Raw genomic sequence first — 12,988 nt, forward strand, 5'->3', positions numbered from 1 at the left:
TCTTTTTAGCTGTTTTCTGATATTTCATCCTAATTCTGGTATGATATTTTTGTTGTGTATAGAATTTTAGGTTGGCAGTTATTTTCTTTAGTACATTGAATATACATTATTTCACTGTCTTTAGGCTTACATTATTTCTGCTGAGAGGTCAGCTGTTAATTTGTCCCTCTTTTGAAGGTGACTGGTACTTTCCCTCTGCTGCTATTAAGATGTTTTTTCTCCTTGCCTTGGGTTTTCTTTAGTATCACTGTAATGTGTCTAAGTACGGATTTCTTTTTATATTGTTCGGGATTATATGCTGCTTTTTTTTCTCTTCAGAATTTAAGACTTTATCTTCTTCTTCAATTTAAAGTAGAAGTACATTATAATGTAGATCAGTTTCTTTTGCAAAATTACAAATTTCGAGAATCTTCCACTTCTTTATACTTTCTTTAAAAAAAAGACACAGGTGTCTTGTTGTGTTGCCCATCTGGTCTTGAACTCCTGGCCTCAAGTAATCCTCCCACTTTGGCCTCTCAAAGTGTTGGGATTACAGGAATGAGCTACTGTACCTGGTCTACTTTTTAATATTTTTCATGTTTTTAAAAATACATATGTTGCAATTAGGATTAAGTTTGGCTATTAAAGTGTGACTTAAGAGAGTGGGTCATTTCTCTCTCACGTAAGAGAAGGCCAGAGGTAAGCAGTGGCAATGTCTTTTCTGCCTGAGCAGCAGCAGTAGTCACAGGTTTAGAATGGCATTGACACTCACAGGACCCAGTAAGCCTTGTGGCATCCAATCTGACACCCTGTTCACTTAACTTTGAAAGATACAGAACAACATGGCAGCATGAGGCTTATTTCAGCAGGAGGCTTTACTCTAGCCTGCCAAGTGTCAGCTCAAATATAAGGCAACAAGATCATCCAGTGGGTGCAGAAGCCACCTGGCTTAGAAGCTTCATGCTCCATGAGAACTAATACCTGTTGAGATAGCCCATGACTGTAATTTCCAGGAATCTTTGCAATAAAGAACACTACACTTAAGGAATCTCAAAACTCATGGTTTTCGATGGGCACTTATAGTACGTGTCAGAGTCCTTTTGGTCCAGATACAGTTTACCAATAAGGGATCATCTTTAATCATAAAGATGATCCAGTATTGCCTAGTATCACAGCTGACATTCCATTATTACCTTGCCTAGTAGGCTTCCAGAGAAATGATGATAAAGGCAAAGGCATTTTACCAGGGAAGAGAAAGGACTTTACTCAGAGCAGTCCAGGGCAGTCTCGCATAATCCGGACCCAATCTTCTATCCTGCTGCTCTGCCAATCAAGGGTTTATTTCCAAGGTTACTTTAAAGTCCAAGAATCCTGCTGGAGTTCTAGCCACCACATCCATGTTCTAGTAGGAAGAAAGGGAAGATGAGTCTATCTGCTTCCTCTTATGCCTTTAAGTTTAAGAAAACTTTCTGGAAGCATCACTCAACACCTCTTATTTTTTTCTTGAGACAGGGTCTCACTCTGTTGCCCAGGCTGGAGTGCAGTGGTGTGATCACAGCTCACTGCAGCCTCAACCTCCCAGGCTCAAACAATCCTCCTACCTTAGCCTCCAGAATAGCTGGAACTACAGGCGTGCCCTACTATGCCTGGCTAATTTTTGTATTTTTTGTAGAGACAGGGTTTCGACATGTTCCCTAAGCTGGTCATGGACTTCTGAGCTCAAGTGATTTGCTCATCTTGACCTCACAAACTGTTGAGATTACAGGTGTGAGCCATTGGGTCTGGCCCAACACTTCCAATTCCATGTCAGTGGCCAGAACTTAGTCATATGACCACATGAATCTATGGGGAAAGTGGGCACATTGCTAGTCTGAATAAGTTTTGGGATTCTGTTACAAACAGAAACAGGGAGAACAGATAATTGAGTCAGGCAGTTAGCAGGCTCTGCTATACATATATATGGTGGGAACAATAGCTTCTTATTAAATGCTGACATTAGGCTGGGCAAAGTGGCTCAAGCTTGTAATCCCAGAGCTTTGGGAGGCTGAGGTGGGAGGATTGCTTAGGGCCAGGAGTTCAAGACTAGCTTGGGCAACATAGTAAGACCCTGTCTCTACATAAAAAAAAAAAAAGAAGAAGAAGAAAAGATTAGTTGGCATGATGGCATGCACCTGTAGTTCCCAGTGACTCGAAAGGCTAAAGCAGGAAGACTGCTTGAATCCAAGAGTTCCAGGCTTCAGTGAGCTATGATGGCACCACTGCACTCCAGCCTAGGTGACACAGTGAGCCCATGTCTCAAAAAAAAAAAAAAAAAAAAAAAATTGCTGATATGGTTTGGCTATGTCCTCACCCAAATCTCATCTTGAATTTTATCTCCTATAATCCCCACCTATTGTGGGAGGGACCTGGTGGGAGGTAATTGAATTATACAGTGGATTTTTCCTGTGCTGTTCTTATGATTGTGAATAAGCCTCATGAGATCTGATGGTTTTATAAAGGGCAGTTCCTATACACATGGTCTCTTGCCTGCTGCCATGTAAGATATGCCTTTGTTCCTCCTTCACCTTCCACCATGATTGTGAGGCCTCCCCAGCCATGTGGAACTGTGAATCCATTACAGCTCTTTTTCTTTATAAATTACCCAGTCTCAGGTTATGTCTTTATTCGTAGTGTGAGAATGGATTAATACGAAAGCTGAGACTAAAAACGTCATATAAAACCTGGGAATATATATGTGTTTATGATTTGAAAATGCTTTTTTATCAAGATAAGTTGTTTTCCAATTAAATACGAGACTTTTTGAAGAAAAAAATTCCTCCTCCAGAACGTTAGTTCTCTAACCCGTTAAAATAGTTACATCTCCATCAATTGTGAGATGTGATTAATGTGAGGTGTGTTTTAACTATTAATTTCACCTAGGCTAAACTAGGTGAAATTGCTGTTTTTTTTTGTAGTCAGATACAAATATTGACAATTTCATACAGCTCAACCTATAACAAAGTATCTATATTTGTGAATAATTTACTTAAAAAATACAAATTATCATAGATTTAAGTTACTGCCCTAATGAAATCATGATTACAGTTGAATTCCAGCAATCTTGCTCAAGTGAAAAAAGTGAATTGACAGCTGGAATTTAGGAATTGTACCTCTTTATCTTTAAGCACTTCAAAATTCTTTTTCTGTTTCTAGATAAAATACATATTGTAGTAGACTGAAAAATGGTCTCCCAAAAGATTTCCATGCCCCAGTCCCTAGTTTTATGCCTGTATATGCTAAATTACACAGCAAAAGAGACTTTGCAGATGGAATTAAGGTTATAGACCTTAAAATAGAGAAATTATTCAAGTGGGCCCAATGTAATCATAATCAAATGGACCTTTAAAAGTGGAATAGAAGACAAAAGGGTAGGTCAGAGACAGGTATGATGAGGAAATAACAGGAAAGGGGACATGACCCACCATTGCTAGCTCTGAAGGAAAGGAGACCATGAGCCAAGGAATGCAGGCAGCCTCTGGAAGGTAGAAATGGCCCTCCACTGACAGACAGCAGGGAAACAAGACTTTGATTCTTCAACTGTAAAGAACTGAATTCTGCCACAACTGAATAAGCAAGGAAATGGATTTATGGCCCCCTACCCTGCCCCCAGCCTCCATAAAGGAATGCAGTCCTGCCAGCATCTTGAATTTAGCTCAGTTAAGACTGGTGTCAGATTTCTGACCTACAAAACTATGATGATACGTTTTGTTGTTTTCAGCCATGGAGTTTGCGGTCATTTGTAACAGCTACAATAGAAAACTTATGTACTTACCTTAGTAAAACCTTGAATTTAAAGGACTCATCAGAGAACTGTCCCTAAAGTCATTTAAGCTGAGTTTAAAAAAATTCATGTCTGGTCCTGAGTGATTCTGGTAAAATAAGCTGTGATATGACTGGATATGTGTGTATAGCCAACAAAACACAATAAAATAGTGAACAACTGAAAGCTATACAGCTGATTATTTTTATATAAGAACACTAGAAAGCTCATAATGAGTTATGAGAAACATTTCATCTAGGAGTGATTTCTAAGGCAGCATCTTGAGTTTCTATAAACACAGAAACTTCTGTCTCAGAAGGGATGTCATGAAGAGGACCAGAACCTCTATGTCCACATGCAGCGGCTTCTCCTGTTCACAACTCAGGTTTGAACTGTCTTTCATTTGAATCTTCCTTCCAGTTCCAAAGGTTTATCTGAAGCCAAAGCTATCATTTCTTCATCTTCATTTTTATGTAGAAAGCTACAAATCATGTTGGGTCTAGAGGAGAAATCCTTATCCTTGATTTGCAGCCATTCCACCCCACCTGTTTTCTCCTCCTTCCTTCTCTGTTGGAAGAGTTCTTGTCATGCTGACTTCTTCCCTGTATGGCACTTGTATTTTAGCACTGTGTACCCCTTGCCCTCTCTATCCACATGTTCAACATTTTCTTCAAATATAACACAGGTCCTAAGAGTGTCTTCAGACTCCCCAGCCAAGACATAGCTGTCCACTTGCAGAAAGGGCCTCTTGGTGTCAGTTCTCAAAATTTTGCATTTTTCACATTTCGAGAGAAAGTCTGAATCAATAATTCCTGACAATTCCATGAGAACCAACTGTTCTCCCTCCTCCTTCTTCCTCTTCTCCATCCTCTGGATTCTGTTCCTCTGCTACTCCATGGTCCCACAGCTCTGGATTATAGGCTTCTTATTTCAGTTTTAGAAAATTTTCAACTATTATCTCTTCAAACATATTCTCCGCCCCATTCTTTTTTTTTTTTTTTTTTTTTTTGAGACAGAGTCTCACTCCTTCACCCAGGCTGGAGTGTAGTGGCGCGATCACAGCTCACTGCAGCCTCAACCTCCTGGGCTCAGGCAATCTTCCCACCTCAGCCTCCCGAGTAGCTGGGACTACAGGCACAAGGCGCCAAACCTGGCTAATTTTTTGTACTTTTTGTAGAGACAGGTTTTGCCATGTTGCCCAGGCTATACTTGATCTCCTGGGACCAAGCAATCTGCTAGCCTTGGTATCCCAGAGTGCTAGGATTACAGGTGTGAGCCACCCAGCCTGGCCCTCTTTCATTCCTTTTTCTGGAATCCCAATTAGACATTTGTTGCACCTTCTCAGTCTACCCCACCATGCTTCTTAACCTACTCTTTTTTATGTTTTGCCTTCTCTGGTGCATTCTAGATAATTTTTTCTGGTCTATGTGATAGTTCATTAACTCTGTCTCCTGTTGCATCTAAACATCTGTTAAATTCCTTCATTAATTTATACATTTTAACCTTTTCTTTTCTAAATGTTCTATCTAGTGTTATTTCAAATATGTTAGAACACTATACTTTTCTATTCCTTGAAGATATTTTTAAACTTGTATTTTTAAACTTTAAACATACTGAACACAGTTATTTTATAATCTTTGGCTGATAATTCAAAAATCTGAAGTCTTTGAAGGTGTTTCTTTGGTCTGTTTTTCTTTTTTCTGCCAGTTTCCAGTCATAGGGTTTCGTTTCTTGATATTCTTAGATATTACTGTGTGTTCCTCATTCTACTTTAAAAATTACTTTTGGAAAATTTAAGGCCTAAGACAAAGGTGACTTACTCTAGAAGGGATTTTCAAGAGGTTAGGGGAGTTACCAGACATGAACACTGAGTTCGTGGCTTGAGATTTCTCGGGCAAAACAACTGATCTGTAGGAGCACTGCTAGCCCATAGTCACACCCTCCCAGGGATCAGTCTGTTCATTTTTCCCTCCCCTACAACATCCAGATCTTTTTTGTGCCAAAGTAACTTAACTGTCCGTGCAGTCCTGTGGGTGGATATGGGTATGGTTTACTTCTGGTTTGCCCATACCCTGATTTAGAAGAATCTCCTATTAATCTATTTTTGGTTAACCTTGGATTTAATTGGTCCCTTTTGCTCCAGGGACTGTCAAAACTGGAGTTGTTTCTGCGCCCAGTTGTTCTCAGCAGGAGAACTCATCCAAATAACCTAGCCTGCCACTGACAGAAATGAGTGTGTTTTAATTACATTGTAAATGGTTTGCTTGGTGTTTGTCCCATTGACTGTAATTTTCTTATTTATTTGTTTATTATGAGACTCCCTCCCTAGAAAGTGAGTTTCATTTTTAATGATCATTTACATGATGTTTCCTATGTATCAGGTACAGCTCCATGATAAACTGTAAACATAAAACATAATGTAAATATTATCTCATTTAATGTTCCTAAAAGCCTTCTGAAACAGAGACTATTATAATAGGTGAGGAAACCAAGACGTTAAGAACTTACTTTACGTTCCTAAGGCCACATGGCTAGGAAGCTTAAAGGACCAGCATTTGACTCCAGAAAGACTGGCTTCTGAGTCCTGGGACCTAACTAATCACTGTGCTGTGTGTTTCTCCATGAGTGCTAAGACATCTCACTAATGAATCTTCAGCACCTGGTGTGGCACCCAGCAATAATGGTTTTCAGTATTGTTGAATGAGTTACTATAGAATTCTTACAAATGAATGCTTCATTGATTATAACACTACTGACTTGTAAAAGGAAATGTAAAAAAATGGCAAAGAAATACAATTCCGATTTGTCGTTATTTGTAATAATAGCTTGATTTTCTTTAATTCTGAAATGTGACTACAGCAGGTAGATGAAAGTATCTGATACATTTTTGCTTTTGTTGTTACCACATTGGAAGAATATTATATTGTAATACCTTTGAAGGAGATAAAGTTGGGTGATAGGATACAGATGGGGCAGAATAATGAAATATCAGAGACTGGCCACTGAGATTTTCTTAAATATTGCACTTAGGGAATAAATGAACGATTTGGAGGGCATGAAATCCTGGAATAAGACTTCACAAAGTGTCCACATTCTCTTAGAAAATGAAGATAATTCAACTTTGTTATTTGTTAGAAAATCATTGATGTGAGTAGAAGTCATGTGTTACCCTCCAAGGCAGTGTCCCCTAGATGATCACCTGGTTCCAGGTCAAAGCTGGGGGAGCCTAACTCCTTTAGAAGCTCACCTGCTATCTGCTGTTGTTAATATCCCTTTTCAAAGCACTGATTTGGTTATGCTCCATTTGCCAGGTCTTATTTTCTCTCTTGTGGTTTGTCGATGTGTCAGCACATTACGTCACAGGTGCACAGGTAGAAGGTAGATATCTGATGGAAGGGTAACATGATGCAGGAAGTGAATCTTTTGGTTTCCTAACCTGTATCAAGGCCAATGTCAGATGGACATTGTTGGCAGGCCTTAAAATATGGCTGCTTTCCTAAGTCACAGGCTGTGAGGGGAGGCTCAGCCAAGTTTTGGGAGCTCATCTTTGCTCAGTGCTACCACACGTGAATCTCATACTGTGCACTCACACTTAGCATCAGGCTCATGCATTTGGTGTAATTGTGCTTACCTAGGGAGAGGAGCTGCTTTGGCTGCTCTGATAGACCTTTTATTATAATAGCACATTTTGAATTTTTACGATGGGCTTCCCACTTCTAATGGCCAGAGCTACCATAAGAAATAGGAACTACCAGTCCTACAGTTTTATCTGTGAAAGTGGAAGCAATTTGTTTATGGTTAAAGGACCAGAAGAGGTGGAGTTATGTTGGTTAGGTTTGTGTTACTCTGCCCCTGATATGGTGTTCTTCTCGTATGGATATTTAAATCTCATGCTGGCATTTAGTTAATCACCACATTAATAAACATTTGTTAGTATGAAGGCTATTACATCAAAGGAAATAGCATTTTAAAAAATCTAGTAGATCATTGTCTTCTAAGTTTCTTATTGAAAATAATGCTAAGTCATATGTGGCTGCTTAAGTATTAAGCCCTGTGGAATCATAGGGTACTCAAAACAAAGCTCAAATTAACTCTAGGAATTGTAATTACATACCTTTTTTGTGTGTGTGAAAAGACTTGATGGTTGGTTTGAATTACTAGCTGTGTGGCTTTGGGAAAATTACTTAATATCTTTAGGCTCTGGTTTCCTTATCTGTAAAGTGGGTATGATACCATCTACTTTTCTGAGTCGTTGCCAGAATGAAAGTACACAATGCATTTATTAAAGTCCCTAGCACAGTAGCTGACACATAATAGGCACCAGTAAATGTCCATTTCTCTTTGACTAATGTCTTTCATTAGCTGTGTGGGAAAAGTATGTGAACAAATTCTACACATCAATCCATTGTAAGTGCTTTTTGAAAGTAATGGTAGAAAGTCTTACAGAACACTGTCATTATTGTCGTTTGGGGCCAGTTCCTCCCCGACTCCCAATAACATAACGTTAAAAGTTACTGTAGAATATTCAATATACAACAACTTGCTATGAATCTGTTTTCAGCGACACAACAATTAAATCAAGTAGAAGTTTTCTGTATGTGATTCAAGAATGCTCTTTATCCTTTCAGCACTAAAATTGCATTACCCGTAGCTAAAGGAGGAAGTGTGCTCAGTTAAGCTTGAAAGCAATGGTACAAGAAAAGGATTAGCAAATTGCAAGACAAAATCCTCAGAAGTAAGGTCACCACCAGACTGTAGCTGGGGCACAAGCCAGGGAATATGTTTAAGATGTGCCGCTCCATTAGTTCCTGGAATCTTAAAACATAACCTGCCTCACTGAATCACAGTAGAAGGGGGAAAGCAACAGGAGCATCATGTCTCAGCTTTCTCAGACAACATAGCACTGATTTATTTTCAAAAATTTTTTTAAATTAAAGTAACTTACGCACATAAGTTTAAAAGTCAAATGTTATTGAAGGTCTTGGAGCAAATTATGGGGGTTTCTCCTCATCCTTTCCCTCAGTCCTCTTCTGCCATTATTTCCAACAATCTTAGCTTTTTATTTCTGGCATTTACATATCTCCGTATTTCTAAATTACATGTGTGTCATGCTTTCTTTTGATTTATCAATATGAGCCATTCTGTAAACATTCTATAATGACATTTAAGAATTTAGTTTTCTCATACCATCACGACTTTTGCCTCCCTTCTCCCATAATCTCACTAGAGAATATTTTATTATAGCGTTTGCTTAATTGACTATTCCATGTTTATATTATTGTGCCCATGCAGATATTGCTCAGGCTCAGCACCGTAGTGTGCAGATGTATGTTTACTTTCTGTCGTTTTCTGAAGTTCATGATGTCTTTTTTTTTTCCTTTCAGTTTGCTTATCTTTGTCCCTATTTCTAATTCTTTCACACCTTACAATGGCTTCTTGGTGCTCTTTTTCTACAAGTTCAATCACATCGATAATATACATGCTGCATTTTGGTGTTCGTGGAAGCATCACCCCCAAACACCTCTCTTTGGCCTGCTGCACAGCCTCCTCCTGGGAATTCCTTGAGCTGGGTTCTTTATTTCCTGGATTTTGAGTGTTTGCTTGGTGGGCTTGCTTGTTCTGGTGGAGCATGTCATCAGATGATGCAGCAGCAGAAGACACAGTGGGGGCATCCTCAGTGTCTGTCTCTAGTCACACAGTGACTGGTCGGGACTGTTCACCCTCCATGCTTAAATAGCTACCCTTCTGGGATCTCCTTTTACCCTCATTCTCAAGAGTCCCTTTTTTTCCTCCCTGATCCTGAGTTTCTTTCTTTGTTTCTCACATCTCATGCTTTCCTGGCTTACTCCTTCTGTTATACTCTCCGTCTTGCTTTCTGGTTCTCTCAGATTTACCTCTTCAGTAAAGGCCTATCTTCTGTTTAATTGGTTCATTCAGTATCTAATTTCACTGACTTAAAAAAATTATACTCATTTTCAACTTCTGTTTTATGTTTTTATTCTTTTGTTATAGTTTCTATTCTTTGGTTTGTCTCTTTAACCATTTTGAATGTATTTATCTTACAATATTTTAAGATTATTGTTCATATAATTTCACTTAGTTGATGGCTAATTCTACTGTATTTACTTACTATATTTACTGTTACCTGCTTTTTCTTGATCATTTTTAAATTTATTTTTTATAGTTGATTTAAATTTTTTTATTTTTAACTTTTATGGGTACATAGTAGATATATATATTTATGGGGTACAGGAGATGTTTTGATACAGGCATGCAATATGTAATAATCACATCATGGAGAATAGGGTGATCCCCTCAAGCATTTATTTTATGTGTTACAAATAAGCCAATTATATTCTTTTACTTATTTTTAAATATACAATCAAGTTATTGACTATAGTCACCTTGTTGTGTTGTCAAATAGCAGGTCTTATTCTTTGTAACTATTTTTTTGTGCCCATTAAGCATCTTCACCTCCCCCTTGTCCCCCATCCACCCTACCCCTCCCATCCTCTGGCAATCTACCTCTCTCTGTCTATGAGTTCAATTGATTTGATTTTTAGATCCCACAAATAAATGAGAACATGTGATGTTTGTCTTTCTGTTCCTGGCTTGTTTTACTTAGCATAATGCCTTCCATTTCCATCCATGTTGTTGTAAATGACTGGATCTTATTCTTTTACATGGCCCAGTAGTACTTCATTGTGTGTAAGTACCACATTTTCTTTATCCATTCATCATGGGTCCTTAGGTTGCTTCCAAATCTTGGCTATTGTGAACAGTGCTGCAATAAACATGGGAGTGCAGAATATCTCTTCAATATATTGATTTCCTTTCTTTCGGGTATATAACGAGCAGTGGGATTGCTGGATTGTATGGTAGCTCAACTTTTAGTTCTTTGAGGAACCTCCAAACTGTTCTCCATAGTGGTTATACTAATTTACATTCCCACTCACAGTGTACAAGAGTTCCCTTTTCTCCACATCCTTGCCAGAATTTGTTATTGCCTGTCTTTGGGATAAAAATCATTTTAACTGGGATGAAATGATATCTCATTGTAGTTTTCATTTGCATTTCTCTGATCAGTCATGTTGAGCACCTTTTCATGTGCTTGTTTGCCACTTGTATGTCTTCTTTGAAAAACATCTGTTCAAATCTTTTGCCCATTTTTTGATTAGATTATTAGATTTTTTATAGAGTTGTTTGAGCTCTTTTTTTTTTTTTATAGAGTTGTTTGAGCTCTGGTTATTAATCCCTTGTCAGATGGGTAGTTTGCAAATATTTTCTCCCATTCTGTGGGTTGTCTCTTTGTTGATAGTTTCCTTTGCTGTGAAGACATTTTAAAAAACTTGATATGATCCCATTTGTCCATTTTTGCCTTGGTTGCCTGTGCTTGTGGGGTAATACTCAAGAAATTTTTGCCCAGACTAACGTCCTGGAGATTTTTCCCAATGTTTTCTTGTAGTAGTTGCATAGTTTGAGGTCTTACATTTAAGTCTTTAATCCATTTTGATTTGATTTTTGTATATGGCTAGAGATAGGGATCTAGTTTCATGCTTTTGCATATAGTTATTCAGTTTTCCTAGCACCATTTATTGAAGATACCATCTTTTCCACAGTGTATGTTCTTGTCACTTTTGTCAAAAGTAAGTTCCGTGTAGGTGTATCCTTTTGTTTCTGGATTCTCTATTTTGTTCAGTTGGTCTGTGTGTCTGTTTTTATGCCAGTACCATGCTGCTTTGGTGACTATAGCTCTGTAGTATGATTTGAAGTCAGGTAATGTGATTCCTCCAGTTTTGTTTTTTGTTTTTGCTTAGGGTAGCTTTGGGTATGCTAGGTCTTTTGTGGTTCCATACAAATTTTAAGACTTTGTTTTTCAATTTCTGTGAAGAATGTCATTGTTATTTTGATTGGGATTGCATTGAATCTGTAGATTGCTTTGGGTAGTATGAACATTTAAACAACATTGATTCCTCCAATCCAAGAACATGGAATATCTTTCCATGTTTTGGTGTTCTCTTTACTTTTTTTCATCAGTGTTTTATAGTGTTCATTATAAAGATTTTTCACTTCTTTGGTTAATTCCTAAGTATTTCATTTTATTTGCGGCTATTATAAATTGGATTGCTTTTTAAATTTCTTTTTCAGATTGTTCACTGGTGGCATATAGAAATGCTAATGATTTTGTATGTTGATTTTGCATCCTGCAACTTTACTGAATTTATCAGTTCTAATAGTTTTTTTATAGAGTCTTTAGGTTTTTCCAAATATAAGACCATATCATCTGAAAACAAGGATGATCTGACTTCCAATTCCATGCTCTTTATTCATTTCTTTTGTCTAATTGCTCTATCTAGGACTTCCAGTATTATGTTGAATAATAGTAGTGAAAGTGGGCATCCTTGTCGTGTTTCAAATTGTAAAGACTTACAGTTTTTCCCCATTCAGTATGATACTATCTGTAGGTCTGTCATATATGGTTTATATTATGTTGAGGCATGTTCTTTCTATATACAAGTTTTATGAGGGCTTCTTTTTTTATATATCATGAAGAGATATTGAATTTTATCAAATGCTTTACCAGAATCAATTGAAATGATCATATGGTTTTTGTCCTTCATTCTGTTGATATGATGCATTGCATTGATTGATTTGCATATGTTGAACTATCCTTACATCCCAGGGTTAAATCCCACTTGATCCTGATGAATAATCTTTTTATGTATTGTTGAATTCAATTTGCTAGTATTTTGTTGAGGATTTTTGCATCAATATTCATAAGAGATATTGGCTTGTTTTTATTTTTATTTTTTTATTTTATTTTATTTTTTATTTTATTTTATTTATTTTTTATTATACCTTAACTTCTAGGGTACATGTGCATAACGTGCAGGTTACATATGTATACATGTGCCATGTTGGTGTGCTGCACCCATCAACTCGTCAGCACCCATCAATTCATCATTTATATCAGGTATAACTCCCCAATGCAATCCCTCCCCCCTCCCCCCTCCCCATGATAGGCCCCAGTGTGTGATGTTCCCCTTCCCAAGTCCAAGTGAGCTCATTGTTCAGTTCCCACCTATGAGTGAGAACATGCGGTGTTTGGTTTTCTCTTCTTGTGATAGTTTGCTAAGAATGATGGTTTCCAGCTGCATCCATGTCCCTACAAAGGACGCAAACTCATCCTTTTTTATGGCTGCATAGTAT

The 12,988-nt window shown here is 37.7% G+C and overlaps 1 pseudogene; it reads right to left on the reverse strand.

Annotated features, from left to right (window-relative positions):
* Positions 1–4,029: 4,029 nt before the first annotated feature.
* LOC111551879 overlaps positions 4,030–12,988 on the reverse strand; it is a 41,682-nt pseudogene continuing 32,723 nt past the window's right edge.

Source organism: Piliocolobus tephrosceles, chromosome 8 (assembly GCF_002776525.5).
Source record: "Piliocolobus tephrosceles isolate RC106 chromosome 8, ASM277652v3, whole genome shotgun sequence".
NCBI lineage: Eukaryota > Metazoa > Chordata > Mammalia > Primates > Cercopithecidae > Piliocolobus > Piliocolobus tephrosceles.